This window comes from Carettochelys insculpta, chromosome 18, assembly GCF_033958435.1.
Source record: "Carettochelys insculpta isolate YL-2023 chromosome 18, ASM3395843v1, whole genome shotgun sequence".
Taxonomy (NCBI): Eukaryota; Metazoa; Chordata; order Testudines; family Carettochelyidae; genus Carettochelys; species Carettochelys insculpta.
This window is the reverse complement of record NC_134154.1, coordinates 902596-907147: the sequence shown is the minus strand read 5'-3', so window position 1 is coordinate 907147 and position 4552 is coordinate 902596.

Here is a 4552-nt window from a genome sequence, read left to right as displayed (position 1 = left end):
CCGCGCCCATTGGCGGGAGGAGCCGGCGTCCCGCTCCCCCCATGTGCCTATTGGGTGAGGACAGCCAGGGGCGGGTTCGTCTTGCACACGCCTCCTCCGCCACTACCAGCCAGTAGGCGAGCAGGGCTCCCCTGTCCGGGATGCTGATTGGTCACTCTCAGGCTTTACACCAATCACTCACCGGGGGTGTCAATCATAAATGCTCCAGCCGTGTTCGCTGAGAACAGCTGGCGGACCTGTGGGCCGTACCACCTGTGAACAGCTGGGTGGCATGTGGGCAGTACCACCGGAGAACGGGGCCGTACCACCTGAGAACAGCTGAGGGGGCACGTGGGCCGTACCACCTGAGAACAGCTGGGGGGGCATGTGGGCAGTACTACCGGAGAACAGCTGGGGGGGGGGGTACGTGACCTATCGCACCTGAGAACTGCTGGGGCAGGTGGATTGTCCCACTCGTGTACAGCTGAGGGGAACGTGGCCTATCCCATCTGAGAACTGCTGGGGGGGGCAGGTGGGCCGTACTACCCGAGAACAGCTGGGGGGGTATGTGGGCTATCCCACGTGAGAACAGCTGGGGGGAACGTGCGCTATTCCACGTGAGACCATCTGGGGGGGGTTACATGGACTTTCCACCTGTGAACAGCTGGGGGAGGCACGTCAGCTGTACCACCTGAGAACAGCAAGGGGGCAGGGGCTCCTGCAGAAATTTCACATCACCCGCTGAAATGCAGCCACCTCTGGGGTGAGAGATGGCAGCTATTTAAGTGCAAGGGAAAGAGAACATCCCACTGAAAGTGGAGGTGGCCTGGGGGAACAGAGAATTCCTGGGCTCAGGTGGTCTTGAACTGGCCTGGTGGCTTCATCTTGGCACTTTAGAGGTGCCATTTACAAACAAATGCATTTTGAAAAGCAACCTTAACAGTGGTTTGTAACCTATCCTTTAAATCCACTTTGGTACCAAATGACTGGAAGACGGCCAATATAACACCAATATTTAAAAAAGGCTCTAGAGGAGACCCTGGCAATTATAGACCGATAAGTTTAACATCAGTACCAGGCAAATTAGTAGAAACACTAGTAAAGAATAAAATTGCAAGGCACGTAGAAGAGCACGAATTGTTGGGCAAAAGTCAGCATGGTTTCTGCACAGGGAAGTCGTGTCTAACTAATCTATTAGAATTCTTTGAAGGGGTTAATAAACACGCGGACAAGGGGCACCCAGTGGACATAATATACCTAGATTTCCAGAAAGCCTTTGACACGGTCCCACATCAAAGGCTTTTATGTAAATTAGGTGGTCATGGGATAGGAGGAAAGATCCTTTCATAGATCGGGAATTGGTTAAAAGACAGAAAACAAAGGGTTGGAATAAATGGTAAATTTTCACAATGGAGGAGGGTAACTAGTGGTGTTCCCCAGGGGTCAGTCCTGGGACCGATCCTGTTCAACTTGTTCATCAATGATCTAGAAAATGAGGTAAGCAGTGAGGTGGCAAAGTTTGCAGATGACACCAAGTTGTTCAGGACAGTCAAAACCAAAAGGGATTGTGAAGAACTACAAAAAGATCTCAGCAAACTGAGTGATTGGGCAGCAAAATGGCAAATGAAATTTAATGTGGGTAAGTGTAAGGTAATGCATGTTGGAAAAAATAACCCAAATTACACGTACTACATGATGGGGTCAAATTTAGCTACGACAGATCAGGAAAGGGATCTTGGAGTTATAGTGGATAGTTCTCTGAAGACATCCACGCAGTGTGCAGCGGCAGTTGGTAAGGCAAATAGGATGTTAGGAATTATTAAAAAAGGGATCGATAATAAGACAAAAGATATCATACTTCCCCTATATAAAACTATGGTACGCCCACATCTTGAGTACTGCGTGCAGATGTGGTCTCCTCACCTCAAAAAAGATATATTGGCATTAGAAAAGGTTCAGAAAAGGGCGACTAAGATGATTAGGGGCTTGGAACGGGTCCCATATGGGGAGAGGCTAGAGAGACTGGGACTTTTCAGTTTGGAAAAGAGGCGATTGAGGGGCGATATGATAGAGGTATATAAAATCATGAATGGTGTGGAGAAAGTAAATATAGAAAAATTATTTACCTTTTCCCATAATACAAGAACTAGGGGACACCAAATGAAATTGATGGGTAGTAGGTTCAAAACTAATAAAAGGAAATTTTTCTTCACACGGCGCACAGTCGACCTGTGGACCTCCTTGCCCGAGGAGGCTGTGAAGGCCAGGACTCTATTAGGGTTTAAAAAAGAGCTTGATAAATTTTTGCAGGTTAGGTCCATAAATGGCTATTAGCCAGGGATAAAGTATGGTGCCCTAGCCTTCAGAACAAGGGCAGGAGATGGATGGCAGGAGATAAATCACTTGATCATTGTCTTCTGTTCTCCTTCTCTGGGGCACCTGGCATTGGCCACCGTCGGCAGATGGGATGCTGGGCTGGATGGACCTTTGGTCTGACCCAGTATGGCCATTCTTATGTTCTTAACCTCTGGAAATCAGGCGCACCTATGCTTAGCAGCCTCTGAATTCCAGGGTCTGAGGGACAGGCATTTTGCCAGCAATGGCAATGGGGAAAGGGCTCAGAGTTGGGATATCCTCATGCTGCCCTTCACTGCTAACTGTGCTATGCCTGCCTACAAGTAAACTAATCCTACTGCTTGTTCACCTGGCCTGGCTGGTGGGAGGCTGAGTGTTTGCCTGTGGATGGTGCTGGGAAACAGAGGAAATACAAACTCTTACACCTCTGGCACTCTATTATTGGGATCTCTCAAATAAGTGGCATTTTAACTATGAGCAAATTTTAGTTGTTGTTTTCCAAAAATACAGTACAGTGAAAATAAATACAAATAAATCAGGAAATACAAGTTTACAGTGTACAATACTACTGTTGTTGGTAAATAAAGTACTGTACTCTATGCATTTTTGTTTGTTCTTAATATCTAATCATGTTTTTCTTCAGTGCTATGCATTGCTAGGTATACCTCCCTATTATCCAGAATATTTGAATATCCGGCAACCTCAAAGTCCCGGGGCTAACAGTTCACTGTATCTCTAAACAGCCTGTGCTGCAGCCTCAGCCAGTGAGCACAAAACATCTTCCGTCCTATCCCGTGTAAGGAAAGCTCAACTTGCTCACCCCAAGAAGCCTCTGGAATCAAACAGCTACACTGCTGTCAGGTCTTCCCTGAGTGATCCCTTGTTGCCTGAAGGCCAGGGCCCTTGTGGGAACCGCTGAACCAGATCCACTCCTGGCTAGGCTCAAAGTCCAGCAGGTCCTCTGAAGATTTACAGTCAGGGAGAGAGAATAAAGTCCTTGTTTATGTTCAGCATATCCTCCTTCAGAGCTGCTCATCTAGGGCTAATTAGAGATAGCCAGCCTGCCCACACGCGCACATACCACATCAAGGGCCTCCTGGGAGCAAAGCTGCAAACTAATGGCGCAGATGAATTCAAGTTGGTGTACGAAGCTGAGCTTTATGGTGCCAGCCCTGCAGCCCCCAGAGCCACCAAGCAGAGCAAGTCCTTCTTTACCCTCCCCACCCTGGTGTCCAGAGACTAACCCTTCAGAGAAGTCAGTTCAATTTCCATGACATTTTGACCCTATGAGATGACACTCAGTTGCTAAGTAGCACCTCCTTGGGTCCATCTATCTCCCCCTCCTTCCATTCACACAGGCCCAAATCTATCACTCATCTCCCATGTCACACCGCCCCCAACTCAAGCCTAGGGGAAGGACAGTACTGGGTGCTCTCCATTCACCCACCCCCAAGTCAGCAACAGCAGATTGCTTGATGTCAGAGTCAGCTCCCAGGTACACCCTCTCTGCTCTAGGGCCAGCAAAGACCAGAGCTGCAGCTGGTTGCTGGTGCCCTTTCTTCCCCGCCTTAAATCAAGTGCCTAGCAGAAGTGCCCCTAGGGCAGTTTATAGACCAACATATACACCGGAGCATAAGCTTTTGTGAGCAAAGACCCACCTCACCAGATGCATCAAATGTCAGTCAGGGTGGAGATCCCAGGTACACCAGATGCAGCTGATGACGTGGGTCTTTGCCCACAAAAGCTTATGCTCCAATATAGTCTGTAAGGTGCCACAGGACCTCTTGTTTTTGCGGATACAGACTAACATGGCCACGTCTCTGACACTAGAACAGGAAGGAACCTTACCTCGAGAGGTCACCAAGCCTAAGTTTAACCAGTGCAGAGCAGAGTGGAAGTGTTACTTCTTGTATTGTGTATCAGAGGTGGCTGTTAGTCTGTAGCTTTGAGAACAAGAAGTCTTGTGGCACCTTAAAATATCTGTTAGTTTATAAGGTGCCACAAGACTTCTTGTATCATGCTCATGACACTCCCCATTAACACAGCTGGAATGATATTTGCATTTTTTGCAACAGCATCCCACTGTTGACTCCTACTCAGCTTGTGGCTCACTGCGAGCCTGAGATCCCTTTGTGCAGTGCTCCTTCCTAGGGAGTCACTTCCCCTCGTGTGTGTGAAACAGATTGTTCCTCCCTGAATGCAGCACTTGGCATCTCTC